The following is a 17,577-nucleotide window of genomic DNA, read 5'->3' as shown; positions in this document are numbered from 1 at the left end:
ATGGAGAAGAAGAGGAAACCGAAGGCGGTTTCGGGTTCAAGAGGTTCGGGCAAAAAGCCCAAGGTTTCAAATCACAGATCCAGGATTCAACCGAGCCACGGTCGATGTGGCAGGTGTGGGAAGATGCACGATGGGGTGTGCAAGGCAGGGAGTTTCGGCTACTTCAAGTGCGGTCGAACTGGGCATATAAGCAGGGATTGTACGACTCCTGTTTCTGTCGTTGCAACATCAGATCTGATTTGCTTTCAGTGCAATCAGAGGGAACATAAAAAGTCCCAGTGTCCGAGTTTAGCTGCAGTAAGGAAGGTGGCTGCGCCTACCCCTGCTACTTTGAGGATTACAGATGGCCGGCAGGGCCGAGCCGAGGCGCCAGTGGCGAAGAGTAGGGCGTTTCAGATGACAAGATAGGAGGCGTGAGCGACTCCTGACGTGGTGACGGGTATGTATCTTCCCTTCATCTCTGTATTCTTATTATTGTTTGATTATTGCATATGATTATATGTTGACAAAATTGCAAAAATGGTCCCTATGGTATGCAAATTTTTGCGGTTTTAGTCCAAACCCCAAGTTTTTTGGATTTATGGTCCTTTTAGAGTGGTTTGTATGTGGAATTGGTCCCTGGACTTAACTGCCGTTAAAAAGGATTTGTTAACCCCCTCATATGCCTCACACGTGGGGGTAAATCCGTCATTTCATATGTAAGGGACCATTTTTGCATAACCATTTTCGGGCTTAATTCCTTTTAAATATCCTCGCTGCCTGCTATCTTCTTCCCTAACGTCCCCAACGTCTCTTTTTTCTACTATTTTTCTTCTTGAGCTCTGTTACAACAATGGTTCTATGTTTTTGTGGAATCACATCGTCAGCGAACTCATTTTTTTGAAATCTCATTTGCTTGTTCATCTGCGGCATAAGCATCAATCTGCTATGCCATTTTTTAGGTCGATATGGTGGATCTGTGGTTTATTGCTATGAGCTTGATATTCACGGAAGCTTATATCATTTTTCTTCTACCTAGTTTTAGCACATTGAGGGATCTAATCTCCTTAGATGTTCATCATTTGAAACGTTATGCTCTGCTTCACAACATTTACAGGTCAACAAGGGCGTGCAGTGTCTTGACCACACATAACCTATTTGTTTCCTTAGACCTCTGTAAATCTCCTTGGTTTGAATGGAGAATGTTTGTTTGTTACTAAGTATTGAAATCCATGGCTTCTACTCGAATGAATCTGAAGTTGTTTGAGACAAGGCATGGAATATGCATTTGCTATCTCTTCAATTTTTATCATCCTCAACATTTCGTTTCTACTCATTTGGAGATTTGAGAAATGCTAACACATGTATCAGAATCTTCTCAGTTGAAGGCATATTTGAATCATGCTTATCTTGTTATGTTATGACTCACATGTTTCACATGATTGTCTTGGAAGCCTGAATATGCAGAAAGCCGACAACTCAACTAGACTTGGCTTCTCTTTGAAAGTAGTTCGTTTATGCTTTAGATCCTCAGTGATTAGTGTCTTGTTCCAAACGCTTCATCTTTGATTTAAAATGCCATTTCTTTTAGTGTGGATTATCCATAAGAGTTTAGGAGTCTTGTCAGCTTTTGCATTTCTTGGCCCCAAATACTTAATATATAATCCATTTTGCATTAATTTCTTTGTTGGCTCATCTAATCATGTATTTCTATGATGCTTTACAGGTTGTGGATCGAGTACCTTGGGTTTTCAAAGCTTTATAGACATCGCTATTTTCAAAGGCAAACAATGAGGGGCCACATCTAATGGTGGGAGTTGCAATCCCTCAAAACATTCCATTACCACACTTTTGATGTTACAACATTTTGATGGAGGTAATTGTTTATGGACTTGCAGATTCATCTGTGTACCTGCACTGGGGGTTCAACCTCTACTAACACATCAAGCAAAAGGCGTAATGGAACACTATCCTGCAAAAATTGTGGTGGAAGATCATCAATTAATGGAAAAAGCTCTTCAAGTTGTCTTCTTAGCACAGTTTTGGAACTTACTAGCTTAATCAATTAAGACTTTACTTGGACAAAAGTTTCAAAGGGTTGTAGGATTTCATCAAGAGACCTCAAAGTTCAAACACAATTAACTTAACTAAGTATTCAAAAGTTCTAAAAATGCATGTTTCTGAATCAGAAAATGTAATGTTTCGATGTTCACTATAATCATACTCTTTTTGCAGAAACTTATTAGTTGTAAGTTGCAACCTAAACACTCTTTTACTAAAATTGAAGTTGAGAGTCTTTGTTCTTGGGTGTCACTCCAGTGAGAAGGCAGAACACACTCCAATCAAGAAAAGGAGGTTCTTATTCCGAGCATCATCTCCACCACAGAATCCATCACTGGACAGTCCCAAAGCTTATAATAATGAGCTAAAATCAACCTGAATGCAGCTTGTCTACCTGAATCAGTTACTGGAACATTAGCGAACTTTGGGGAAGAAGTGAAGATATTTAAAAGGAATTAAGCTAAAAAACGGTTATGCAAAAATGATCCCTTACATATGAAATGACGGATTTACCCTCACGTGCGAGGCACATGAGGGGGTTAACGGATCCTTTTTAACGGCAGTTAAGTCTAGGGACCAATTCTACATACAAACCACTCCAAAAGGACCATGAATCCAAAAAACTCGGGGTATGGACTAAAACCCCAAAAATGTGCATACCACAAGGACCATTTTTGCAATTTTGTCTTATATGTTTTATATAGGGTCGTTCTCTGTGAACGGCATTTCTGCTATGGTATTATTCGATTCGGGGGCTACCCGATCATTTGTATCGCTTGCGCTTAGCAAGAGATTTAGTAGGGCTCCAGGGGAGCTGGATTGCCCACTGGAGGTTGAGATAGCAGATGACAGGACCGTGAGGGTCGCCAGAGTGCATAGAGGGTGTTCTCTTCAATTGTTCGACGAGCAGTTTTTGGTGGACCTGGTTCCTATTCCCCTGCGAGGGAATAAGGTTATAGTGGGCATGGATTGGCTGAGCCCCAATGGGGCGGTGATTGATTGTGAGCAGCAGTTAGTGAGGGTTCGCACTCCCAGTGGGGGAGAGTTAGTGATTCAGGGCGAGAGGCCACAACGCGGACCAACCTTTTGTTCCGCCACGAGAGCGAGACGTTATTTCCAGCAGGGTTGCGCGGGTTATGTAGCTTATGTCTTGGATGCCCGGGAGAAGGGCAAGATGGCAGTTGATGATGTTCCGATAGTGCGAGACTTCCCGGATGTATTTCCCGAGGATTTACCGGGAATACCTCCTGAGAGACAGGTTGAGTTTAGGATCGACCTGATTCCTGGTGCGGTTCCGATAGCCAAGGCATCGTATCGTCTAGCTCCCCCTGAGATGCAGGAGTTGTCTACGCAGCTGCAGGAGCTGCTAGACAAGGGTTTCATTCGGCCGAGTAGTTCGCCTTGGGGAGCGTCGATCCTGTTTGTGAGGAAGAAGGATGGGTCGCATCGTATGTGTATAGATTACCGGGAGTTGAATAAGGTAACGGTGAAGAACCGTTACCCACTTCCGAGGATAGATGATTTCTTTGACCAGCTTCAGGGAGCGTCTTGGTTCTCCAAGATCGATCTATGCTCCGGGTATCATCAGATGCTGGTTAGAGATGAGGATGTGCAGAAGACTGCTTTCAGGACCAGGTATGGTCATTATGAGTTTGTGGCGATGCCATTTGGGCTCACCAATGCTCCAGCCGCGTTCATGGATCTCATGAATCGTGTTTGTAGGCCGATGCTGGATCGGTCAATGATAGTATTCATAGATGATATCTTGGTGTATTCCAAGACGCAGGAGCAGCACGAGGAGCACCTGAGGGAGGTGCTGGAAGTTTTGAGGAGGGAGAGACTTTTCGCAAAGTTCTCCAACTGTGAGTTCTGGTTGCGCGAGGTGCAGTTCCTTGGTCACCTCGTCAACCAGAAGGGTATTTTGGTAGATCCGGCCAAGATAGAGGCCGTGATGCAGTGGGAGGTCCCGAAGTCTCCATCCGAGATTCGGAGCTTCCTAGGGTTGGCAGCGTATTACCGGAGATTCATTCAGGATTTCTCCAAGATAGCAGTGCTGCTCACCCGACTGACCAAGAAGTCGGTGGTATTTCGTTGGGGGCCTGAGCAGCAGGTAGCGTTTGAGATCCTCAGGCAGAGATAGTGCGAGGCTCTGATCCTTACCTTGCCAGAGGGAGTAGAGGACTTCGTAGTCTACTGTGATGCCTCGATCACTGGTATGGGAGCAGTGTTGATGCAGCGAGGCCATGTGATAGCTTACGCCTCGAGACAGTTGAAGCCTCACGAGGATAATTATCCTACCCATGATTTAGAGCTAGGGGCGGTTGTGTTTGCCCTAAAGATTTGGAGACATTATCTTTATGGGGTCCGTTGTATTATCTACACGGATTACAAGAGTTTGAGGTACCTTATGGATCAGCCGAGTCTGAACATGAGGCAGAGGAGATGGTTGGATGTGTTGAAGGATTATGATTGTGAGATCCTTTACCATCCAGGGAAGGCCACCGTGGTGGCCGACGCCCTAAGCCGCAAAGTGTCGGCAGCCCCTATCAGGGATTTGTGTTTGAGGATGACATTGATTACTCCATTGTTGGAGCGGATCAAGGAGGCTCAGGTTGAGGGCCTCAAGGAGGAGAGGCAAAAGTGTGAGAGGATAGTGGGCCGGGTAGCTTCATTTGATTATGACAGTCGGGGTTTGCTGACGCTTCATGGGAGGGTGTGGGTACCGTACTGGGGTGGAGTACGGCAGGTGTTGATGGACGAGGCTCATAAGTCTCGATTTTCTATCCACCCAGGGGCGACGAAGATGTATAGAGATCTTCGACACGATTATTGGTGGCCCTGTATGAAGCGGGATGTCGCTTGGTATGTTAAGAGATGCCTGACCTGCAGGAAGGTCAAGGCGGAGCACCAGAGGCCTCACGGCAAGATGCAGCCGTTAGACATTCCCATGTGGAAATGGGAGGACATCACCATGGATTTTATCACCAAGCTTCCCAGGACCGCATGAGGAGTAGATTCGATATGGGTAGTAGTGGATCGGTTGACGAAGAGTGCTCATTTTACCCCGATCCAGGAGAGTATATCGGCAGAAAAGTTAGCCGATATCTATGTGCGTGAGATCGTGGCACGTCATGGAGTGCCGATATCGGTGGTGTCAGATCGAGATGTCCGTTTTACCTCCAGATTCTAGAAGCGGTTTCACGATGAGATGGGTACTCGTCTTCATTTCAGCACCGCTTTCCACCCTCAGACGGACGGACAGAGTGAGGACGATTCAGACTCTCGAGGACATGCTCCGGGCATATGTTTTAGAGTTCGGTGGCAGTTGGGATACGTATCTTCCGTTAGCGGAATTTTCGTATAACAACAGTTATCATGCGAGCATTGATCTACCTCCCTTTTAGATGCTTTATAGGAGGAAGTGTAGGACCCCGATTTGTTGGGGCGAGGTTGGTCAGCGTGTTGTCGGGAGCACGGAGGTGGTGCTCAAGACGACCGAGTTGATTCAGCAGGTCCGTAGTAGACTGCAGACTGCGTAGAGTCGGTAGAAGAGATACGCCGACAGGAGGCGTTCAGACTTGGAGTTCCGGGTGGGCGATATGGTCCTTCTGAAGGTCTCACCCTGGAAGGGTGTCATCAGGTTTCGGAAGAGGGGAAAGCTGGGTCCCAGGTTCATTGGTCCTTTCAGGGTTTTGGCCCGGGTGGGTCGGGTTGCTTATCGGTTGGATCTTCCGGTAGAGCTTAGCCAGATCCACAACACTTTCCATGTGTCTCAGTTGAGCAAGTGTTTGGTGGATGAGTTAGCAGTTGTTCCCCTAGAGGATATCCGGGTTGATAGCAGCCTGAATTATATTGAGAGGCCGGTCGCGATTTTGGAACGGAAGACAAAGACCTTGAGGAACAAGGAAATTCAGTTAGTGAAGGTGCAGTGGCAACACCGGAAGGGGTCTGAGTGGACGTGGGAGGCTGAGGAGGAAATGAGAGAGCACTACCCGGAGTTATTTGCAGATTTAGCCGTAGCAGACTTCGAGGACGAAGTCTGAGACAAGTGGGGGAGAATTGTAACACCCCATTCCTGGTACGTTGCTTCCGTAGCATTTATTTTGAGGTTTTTGTGAGGGACTCGACGAGTCTATGGCCCAACTCGTCGAGTAGGGACGGGATTTCGAGCACGTGTTAGTCGGCGACACGGCGAGTCCATATTCGGGACTCGGCGAGTCTGCCTGCCAGGTAGAAACCCTAAATCCCCGGGTTTGCACCCTATTTAAACAATCTTATGAGCCCCCAAACTCGTCCCCTTCACCCTCAGAGCATCATTTAGCAAACCCTCATTGTTTCCTTGGTTATTTGTGCATTTCTTGTGTGAATCTTGAAGTTTTGAAGAGAAGAAGGAGGCTAGGTTCAAAGGAAAAGAAGAAGATCCAAGGTCTTGCTTCCATTTCTAAGTTCATTGAGGTATTTCTCGGAATCCTCCTGTTTTATGCTTAAAACCTCCATTAGATCATTTCTAGGGCTAGTTTGATGTATTTTCAAACCTTATAGTTGTATGGATGCCTTAATAGGTCGAGATATCCCTAGATCTGTTCATTTAGGTGTTGTAGAGCCCGGATCTATTGCCTTTTTGAAGTTGCTTTGCATAAGAACCCTAGATCTAGCCTTTATCATGCTTTTTGAGCCTTATAATCTTCATTGCTGCTTTTGGACACGTAAAGATAGAATCTTTACGTGTTAATCGGACTAAGGAAGCTCAAATCTATAAAATGTATGCAGTGGTTTTGATCAGAATCGAGTTTTTAGGATCTGCATGCATGTGACTCGGCGAGTCGTTCTTCGGACTCGGCGAGTCCGATCGCGAGTCCCCGATCTTCACCCTTTGAGTAATTCCGAGTGGAGGCCAGTGAGTTGTAGGATGGACTTAGTGAGTCGAAGGGTAGACTCAGTTATGGTGGGACTCGACGAGTTGTTCATACAACTCGGCGAGTCCAAGACAATCTTCTTAGATCGAAGAACAACTCGCCGAGTTGTTCATATGACTCGGCGAGTCGGATGCAGATTGTCTGAGTTTTTGAATCGAGAGGGTACTCGTCGAGTCGATGCCATGCTCGACGAGTAGCCATGAGTAGGGTTGAGAAGTGAGGCTAGGGACCCGGCGAGTTGGCGGCCCAACTCGGCGAGTCAGGTCAACTATAGGTTGACTTTGACCGGGAGAGTTGACTCTGACCAGGGGTAAAAGAGTCATTTGACCCAATGCAGTGATTAGCATCTGATTGAGTGTGTTATGGAATTGTAGCCGGGGAGATACCAGAGCAGCAACAGTTAGTTTCCAGAGCCATACACACAGCAGCCAGTTCACGAGGTGAGTTTCCTTCCAGTAGGAACGGGTCTAAGGCCACAATGCCGGCCCTATCAGTTAGCCGTAGTTTCTGGGCCTCGGTCCAATGCAGTAGTTAGTATGTTTGACGCCTCCGTGCCTCAGACAGGATTTATGTGCTTTATGCTAATTGATATGTGATGCTATGCTCAATCAGTCAGCTTCGGACTTCGGTTCGATGTAGGGGACAAGGTCCCAGCCAGTCAGCTTCGGACTTCGGTCTGATGTAGGGGACAAGGTCCCAGTCAGTCAGCTTCGGACTTCGGTCAGATGTAGGGGACAAGGTCCCAGACAGTCAGCTTCGGACTTCGATCCGATGTAGGGGACAAGGTCCCAGTCAGTCAGCTTCGGACTTCGGTCCGATGTAGGGGACAAGGTCCCAGTCAGTCAGCTTCAGACTTCGGTTCGATGGAGGGGCAAGGCCCCAATATGTTCTTTATATGTTATTGCATGGTATGTGGTAGTTTGGGGGAGCTCACTAAGCTTCGTGCTTACAGTTTCAGTTTTAGTTTCAGGTACTTCCGCAAGCAAAGGGAATAGCTCGGGATGATGGCATCGCACACACCACAACTTTAGTTTTGTCTTGGGAGTTCATTCAGTTTTTGATATGTTTGGATACAGTTGTGATACATCTTTCTCACAGTATTTTATTATGGATTTTGAACACGCAGCATATGGTTTTTATTATGTGATACTCAGTTACATGGTTTTGTTATAATAAAAATCGAAATTTTTGGGTAGTATTTTTGGGTCGTTTCAATCATTGTCAATGTCCATAAAGTTTTAGGAAGTTAATATTATCAAATAAATAAGATGATTAATGGTCTTGTCATAGTCTGTTTCGTAGGTGATCCAAAAGAACTCACTATGTGACTTAGAAAGTAGTTGAACCACCAACTTTCTCAAGACTTTGACACCCAACTCTCCCGGCTTGTCAATATGTGACTACATCTCGAAGATGTGAACACACCGAGACCTTGCCTTGCCAATAGGGCTTGAGTGACCTTGAACTTGTGGGTTAGGGAGAATAATTGGAGGAGGTGAAAGAAGTATGATTTCCATGGGACATCATCTTCATTTAGGAAAGCTTGTTTCAAGAGATTTGGGAAGATCATAAATGTCTAAACCATACATCTTTTGGGAGATATTCAAGATAGTTGATCTTAAGTCCTTAATATGACACCCAATATGAAATATTAAGGCTAGGACCCAACAAACTATTTTATAACTTAGAAGAGGTATGCCCTAATCCAAGCTATAAAATATTTGAAGGTAGGTGAATGACGATTCACCAATTTCCACCAAGATAAATGAAATGTATTATTAGGTTTTAATTGGTTTTTGAAACTCCTAGATCCTTGAGATACATTGAACTATTCAATGGCATGTTTCAATTTCGAGTGTGCCCTTCAGATTTTGTGACTGGGATGCCGAGGATGACAAAACAAGGTGTGAAGTAACCATGCAAATTACTTGGTACCCTTAAGTGTTTACCCCTCAATCGATGTGCCGGTTAACCACACACGCTCCATCGATACTATGATAAACATTAAGTTACCCTTTGCCTACCTTGTTAAATACGAGTTAGTGTGCCGGTTAACCACACACGCTCCACTAACCGACTTAAACAAAGTGCAAAGTGTAATTTCATGGATTAGCACCTTATTCACATTTTCCTAAGTAACTAAGATTGGGTATTATTAAGAGTTTAGTTACTTAGTATTTATCATTAATACTTTTAATGAAGGTAGAATTATAGTCCTGTCAAACCCGCTCGGCTAACGACCCTCCACCAGTCAAGCAAGCGGTGGGTGAGAGTAGACACCCATTAAGTTGCCATTTTATAGGCAACAACCTTATACCCACCTTATAGACCGGCTTCGTGAATGAGGCGTACTAGAGGTAAGACTGACTTTACTCTTATATATATATATATATATATATATATATATATATATATATATATATATATATTATCTTATAATATTATAAAGTATAAGGGTTGAATTTTAACTCTTTAAAATTCTAAGGGCTTACTTGGAATTAAACTATTCATAAGTGAAAACTTTTCAAATTCCAAAACTTGAGGGCAAGTTTTGAAACTATTTAAAACTAATTAATTCCATAACTTATGTGTTTAAAGTAGTTTTAATCCAAAAGCTCTTCAAGTTCCATAACATGAGGACAAGTTATGGAAGACTTTAAACTAATAAAAGAATTAACTTTTCTTTATTTTATAACTTATGGAATTAATTAAGGTTACACCTTTTTTTAGTTTATTATTTAATGAAGAGACTCTTGGTCCTCCATAACTTGAGGACAAGTTATGAAGTCATAAACCCATTTAATTAGAACTAGACTTTTCATTTTTGTAACCTTTGCCAACTATTATGAGTTTTATGATACTTAAATGTGACTTTTCAAATAACTTGATGACAAGTTACAAAAACACATTTTAGAATCAACTCTTAGATTAATTTTGATTGAAAACAACTATTTCACTCAACTTTTCTATTAATCTAAGCAACTCATAAGAACAAGATAATTCAAAACAAACTTTTTCATGTAATTAGTCTAAACCTTAAACTAATACAAAACATGAATCTATTGACAATTATCTTTGAAATTGGATTAACATGAACATTACCACATCAAAAACAAGTTTATAAGTCAAAAAACATCTTAGGCTAATGTTCCTAGTCCAATTCCAGCCAAAAAAGTCGAATTTATGCTGTCTGGGGGTCCAACTCGTCGAGTGCACGAACCAACTCGGCGAGTTGGATGCTTTTTGCCTTGGACTCGGCGAGTCTGCTGGGCAGACAGCATCAAAACTCGATTTTCCAGCTTCTTTTGCAAGTATAACAAGAAAACAAGCCTAGGCTCTGATACGATTGTTAGGTTTTGAGCATTATAATACTCCTAAGTGTACATGCAACCCTAAATACCTTGGATCTATGTTTTCTCTATTATACACACAAATATGAACATCCAAGGTATTATCGTAATCTAGCATATAAAATAATGAATATAACAAGATAGAATGCATACCTCTTTCATGTAGAATGTCTTAATGAAGCTTGAGTGCCAAGTGCCCCAAGTGTGACACCTCAAATGGTTCACACAACACCAAATACACTTGGAATAACTTGAGAGAATTCTACACTTCATGAAAATTGGCTAGCCCTCTCTAGATGATACTAGTGGCCAATTTTGTAAAGAGTAAGATCTCTTTATAGTGTTACAATTAGGGTAAACCCTAATTGTCATGACTTTCCATTTCCTTGGATCCATGGGTTCAAATACACCATGGAGCATCCATGGACCATCCTATGGGTTTTAGCCCAACCTGATTATCCATGGAGCATTAGCCCACTATACAAGTATGGATGATTTACACAATCAACCCATATATTTAATTAGTCTTCTTTTGATCACTTAATTAATCCTAGATTAATTCTTGATCAATACTAATTAAATAATCTTATTATTCTTATTATTAATATACTAGAACTTATAATATATTAATAACCATAGGTGTCTTATTTCTCTCATTATAGTCTATCCAAGTGCATGATGCCATACAACCAAAATGGACCATGCCGGGTCGGGTCAAGTCTTACAAATTATAGTTATGGACTTAGACATTAATCCAACAGTTATGTGACAAACTACTATAGAGTTATATGCCAGTGTATTTGCATGTTATTTATTTGTTGTGATTTTTATTGTGATATGTGATATGCATGATTCAAAGTTACAAAGTTGGGACTTTCGGGTCCCTACAGTTAGGGCCAGAGGGCCCACAGAGAGTTGGGGCTGGAGGCCCCCACTGAGACACGTTGACCCGAGGGTCAACAGAGTTTCAGCCTCGAGTGGCTATTATGTGTTAGAGTGGTATTTTGGGGAACTCACTAAGCTTATGCTTACAATGTTACGTGTTATGTGTTTCAGGTACAAGTGATGACCGTGGGAAGGCGCCGACTTGATTCGTACACACACATGGGATTTTAAGTATTTTGATCTTGGGAGATATTTTGTGAAACAAAGACATGATACTTTGTAAAAATGTGTTTGAAAATGCGAAAGATTGTTTTAATTTTTACGGTGTTACACCAAGTGTGACACCTCAAATGGTTCACACAACACCAAATGCACATGGAATGACTTGATAGAAAAAGAAACACTTCTTGAAATCGTCTAGCCCTCATATTCACACTCTAGTGCATGATTTCTTGAGCCATGGGATTCTTTTATATGGTGGCTATTAGGGTTACACCATGTAACTCATAACTTTACCCATTCCTTCTACTCCATGGATTTTAACCTCCATGGAGTATCCATGGGTTACCCCATGGACTTAGTCCAACATAAGGATTCTTGGATCACAAGCCCACATATATAAGAATAAATGGTTTACACAATCAACCCATATATTTAATTAGTCTCCTTTTGATCACTTAATTAATTCTCGATCAATATTAATTAAAGAACCTTATTAATATATTAGAACTTATAATATATTAACCAACCTTAAGTGTTATTTATTTCATTATAGTCTATCCAAATGCATGATTCCATGCAACCCAAATGGACCATGCCGGGTCGGGTCAAGTCTTACCAATTATAGTTATGGACTTAGACATTGATCCAACAGTCTCCCACTTGGATAAGTCTAAAACTATTATTGGGTATGACTTCAAGAACCGACTGTCAATCGTAGCTCTCAAAAGCTTTTGTCGAACTCTCACCTTGCTGATGATCTCTGACCTTTGTCAATCACTTGTCCATTAGATAAGGGATCATATATTCCTCCATTCTACATATCATATGGACTGAGACATGGATTAAAATCATTCTCTCTATCCATTTGTTATTTCCTGATTTCTAATTCATGATGACTGCTTGATTGAACAGATCAAATCAATCCTGGCTTGGCCAAGCACTCACATGTATCATCATTAAATCATCGAGGGGCCCACATATATCACTTTATCCTGAAGGTAAAAGGAATGGATAAACTTCGACCCATATGGCTTGTTCTACTACTTGTTGAATCATACACAAAGGCACGTTTTATAACATCGAGTTAATGTGTTTTCGTGCAATCAATGTATAACCAAATCATAGTAACAACTCATATATGTAGGTTTGAAGAATATAAGATATTATCATCTCATGATCACTCGTGATAAAATCCATGAAGTGATTCCAATGAGCGCGGGTTGAATCCAATACTCAGAACTTCGGAGCACTCATGAGTGTTGTAGCACCACCTTGTCCAACATCTTATACCTCTACAAGCCCAACCCATGACAGTTTTGATTCATATCTACTTCCAACATATGACCGACTGTGGATGGTTTGAATAACTTAGTCATTTCGGAAGAACAACCTAGTTTATTCTGAAAGTCAAAACATGCAAAATGAAACACAAGAATGATTGAATCTAATATGGTATCAAAACCTATGAACATAAATAAAACACCTTTTATTTATCACCATATGATTACACATTATTCATTGCGTACTATTTCGGCTAACAAGTTTATTCTTGAATTAAAACAACAGTTGTCCCATGCTCTGAGCATGTACACAATGTTTTTCTAAACAATAGCTTTGCCATACAACAAGTATGCACTCTATTTTTGTCTATGATCCTTACTTTGTGAAATAAACCAATTGACCAAACTTTCAATGATTCTAATTTCACACTCCCGAATTCTTATGGAAAATGCAGGAATTCCAAATTCGTGCCATTTACTGAAATTTGTTAGATTCTAAACTTATATGCACTGATTCTCTTGTAATGATTATGAACAAAGTTACAAATACTTGACAACAAACATTGCAGAGCATTCCAAAGGATATCAACTTCTTGGAAACATCCTTCTTGCATTAAGTTTCCTAATCATACACGGATTTATTGAACAACTTCCACCAATGGGGTGATTTCCACATTCCCTTTTTGACTATCACTTCTGAACAAGAGTTGCCTCTTTTCAGAATATGTCAATATGGTCCTTCCTACAATAAACAATATACTTCTAACTGTCGCTGAGCAACCAAGTCTTTAGCTATAATATTTTCATTTCTATTTGCCAAGTTCTCATAATTCAGATTATGAAAAGCGATGCCGTAATTATACTCGAATTTTGGAACGCAAATAATGAACCCATATATAGAATTTTCTTATGTTGAGCCATTCCAACATGAAATTGATATATATTCTTGACTAAATTTGATTAAAATCTCAATTTATGCTTTTGGAATTGAAATGAAGTATAATTTCCTCTCCCTTAATTGTAGCAAAACAACTTTTTCAACCCCTACAACCACGCGAATTGAAACTTTTGTTTTCTATAATTAACATTGCTAACTTCCAATACTTATCATAATTATCATACTCCCACTAACATGATGATTATTAGCATAACACTTATGCTGCCACTAGCTTTGACATGTACTCAGAAATCAACTGGACTTCTAGAAATCAATACTTTATTAACTTTCTTACCAAAGTTCAGATTTCTGATACTAGATTGCTTTGAAAAAACTATATCAATATCATACACCTTATCTTAGATAGCTCATAGGTGTGTCTAAACAATTTTAACAACTATGAAAAGGGATGTTGAAATCATAGTCTCGATTGTTTAGACCTTTGCTACTTCTCATAAGTCCAGGTTAGTGTGCCGGTTAACCACTAACGACTTTGAGAATGCAAATATCACAATTGCTATCTAGTTAAAATCTACTTAGTGAAAGGGTTTCCTCACCATCATTTTCATAAATCGGAGAGAAACCTTGTGGCACTTAGATTTAATGGTGTATGTGTTCTTATCCATGTGAATTGTCAAAACCATAGTCACAAGACAAGGATCATAACAAATCCAAACTCATATGGATTGAACTCAATCTTAATTTCTTGCCATCTGGCAGCTCAAGGGCCTACCATTGCTTCCATGTTGTTATGTAACCAATTAAGAACTCTAAGAACTCGTATGCAAAGCCAACTTCAACTGGAATGAGCACAGAATATGTCAACACAATAGGTTATAAACCTCAAGTCGTGTGCTAGTGATAAACTTATAGGTTTTTATTCTTGATTATCCTTTCAGGGTCTTTAAGACTCCCACTGTCCTCTTGACATATAAGACTTTCTTGTCAGATATTGAAAAGAAAGTGTGGATTCTAATCAAGACAAACACTTCACACAATTAGCCTTAGTTGGTCTTTGTTTTATCCAAAACGTCACAACTTACCAATTTCAAATGTACAAGAGTAGAAAACTTTTACTCTTACATTTGACTAGTGTTAAGAAACCTTCCTTTAAGATATGTCACTCAACTTACAGTCTTGGAGTATGACTCTAAGACTTGTTTTGGAACGATGTATGACTCATCTTCTTGATTTAACCACTCTAACAATTCATAGCTCCTCTTCTTATCTATCAGAATGCACTTAGAGGATGAATTGTGATAAGGTCTCTTAATCATTAACATGATCACATGACATGATACTAAAGTACTCTCCCATCTTTTCAGATTTGAGACGCTTTTATCCTTCTGCCTAATTTGATTCTTCTTATTCGCTCTGCCGTACATTGGAACGTTTTCCAATGTCTCAGAATTACAGTTAAGCATCTAGCTATAACCATATTTACTGAGCTTTAGTAAGTTTTGACGAATAATCTTATCGATCGTTTGTGGTGGACTTGACCTGAGCACAAGAATGTGTACTCGATCCCTTAGTCCTTCACTTGACTCATATATACATGTGAAAAAGAAACTAGTCTTAATTTTCCAACGATGAAAAATTCTCATTCACCATACTATCCAACTTGCATGATTGCAAGTTTCGGTCTAATTGAAACTTATAAGCAACAAATGGGATAGGGAGAATAATTGGAGGAGGTGGAGGAAGTGAAGTTCATATTTCCGCTCTTGCTATTAATGGAATCATATAAGCAACAATTTTTTTCTTTTCACAAATGCCAATGTAAGGATATTTTAAAATAAATGAAATATTTTTTTTCCTTTTATTTTAAAAACTTTGCGGAACAACTATCCTTACAGTGCAAAAGCACATGAAAAACTTTGTTGTTATCTATTCCTAACCAATATATCATAACTCCTAAGCAACAGCTAAAAATTCTGATCATAGAACCATGCGATCAAGATCCATCTTCGCGATCAGAATCAGCATATACTTCCTTTAAGTTTCTTCACTTTTCTTTGATTCTAAAAACATCAACATATGACCCAGTCACATCATGTATCAAGAATCTCATAACAGAAAATTAGCAGTGTTAGATAGTGGACTTTACCTGAAATAGAGTCAAACTTATTGACTTTAACATCCTTAGGTAAAATTTGACAGCTTCGCAACTAATGCCCCTTCCTTTGGCAATATAAACATATGGACCCTTTGGTAATGGTACTGGTACTATCACAGACTTAGCTTTTCTCTTTACCATTTGGTCAACCGAGTTGACTATGGTCGATCCCTTTCTATTGAGAAGAGAATGCTTTTTCTGGATTTCCATTGTCTTCATTTTCGATGTCGATAAAGTTTTAGGAAGTTGATCTTAGCAAATAGATAAGATCGTTAAGGGTCTTGTCATAGTCTGTTTCATAGGAGTCCCATAGGAACTCACTATGTGACTTAGAAAGTGATTGAACCACCAACTTTCTCCAGACTTTGACACCTAACTCTCCCGGCTTGTCAGTATGTGACTTCATCTCGAAGATGTGAGCACACCTAGACCTTGCCTTGCCAATAGGGGTTGAGTGACCTTGAACTTGTGGGATAGGGAGAATAATTGGAAGAGGTGGAGGAAGTGAAGTTCCAAGAGATTTGGGAGGATCATAGATGTCTGAACTATACATATTTTGGGAGATATTCAAGATAGTTGATTAAAAGTCCTTAATATAACACCCAATATGAGATATTGAGGCTAGGACCCTACAAACTATTTTATAACTCGGAAGAGGGATGCCGTAATCGAAGCTATAAAATATTTGAAGGTAGGTAAATGACGATTCACCAATTTGCACCAAGATAAACAAAAAGTATTATTAGGTTTTAATTGTTTTTTGAAACTCCTAGATTCTTTTGAGATTCATTGAACTGTTCAATGGCATGTTTCAATCTCGAGTGTGCCCTTCAGGTTTTGTGACTAGGATGTCGAGGATCACAAAACAAGTTGTGAAGTAACCATGTAAATATACATGGTACCCTTAATTATTTACCCCTTAATCGATGTGCTGGTTAACCACACACGCTCCACCGATACTATGATAAATATTAAGTTACCCTTTACCTACGTTGTTAAGTCTAGGTTAGTGTGCCGGTTAACCACACACGCTCCACTAACGACTTAAGCAAAGTGTGAAGTGTAATTTCATGGGTTAGCACCAAATTCACATTTTCCTAAGTAACTAAGATTGGATATTAAGAAGAGTTTAGTTACTTAGTGTTTATCATTAATACTTTTAATGAAAAGAGAATTCTAGTCCTTGTCCTACCCGTTCGGCTAACGACCCTCCACCGGTCAAAGAAGCGGTGGGTGAGACTGGACACTCTTTAAACTGCCATTTTATAAGCACACTAGTGCACGATTTCTTGAGGCATGGGATTCTTTTATATGGTTGCTATTAGGGTTACACCATGTAACTCATAACTTTACCCATTCCTTATGCTCCATGGATTTTAACCTCCATGGAGTATCCATGGTTCACCCCATGGACTTAGTCCAACATTAGGATTCTTGGATCACAAGCACACATATATAAGAATGAATGATTTACACAATCAACCCATATATTTAATTAGTCTCCTTTTGATCACTTAGTTCATTCCAAATTAATTCTTGATCAATACTAATTAAATAACCTTATTAATATATTAAAACTTATAATATATTAACCAACCTTAAGTGTTATTTCTCTCATTATATTCTATCCAAATGCATGATGCCGTGCAACCCAAATGGACCATGTCGGGTCGGGTCAAGTCTTACCAATTATAGTTATGGACTGAGACGTTAATCCAACACAGACCACATGCTCCAGTCTCAGCTACTCCGAGTGCCCCTAGGCAGTATTCCGGAAATCTCCCAAAGTGCAATAAGTGTAGTCTCCATCATAATGGCGAATGAAGGGAGA

The sequence above is a fragment of the Lactuca serriola genome, chromosome 1, assembly GCF_051521515.1.
Source record: "Lactuca serriola cultivar US96UC23 chromosome 1, Lser_US96UC23_V15, whole genome shotgun sequence".
In the NCBI taxonomy this organism is placed as follows: domain Eukaryota; kingdom Viridiplantae; phylum Streptophyta; class Magnoliopsida; order Asterales; family Asteraceae; genus Lactuca; species Lactuca serriola.
This window is presented reverse-complemented; position numbering follows the sequence as displayed.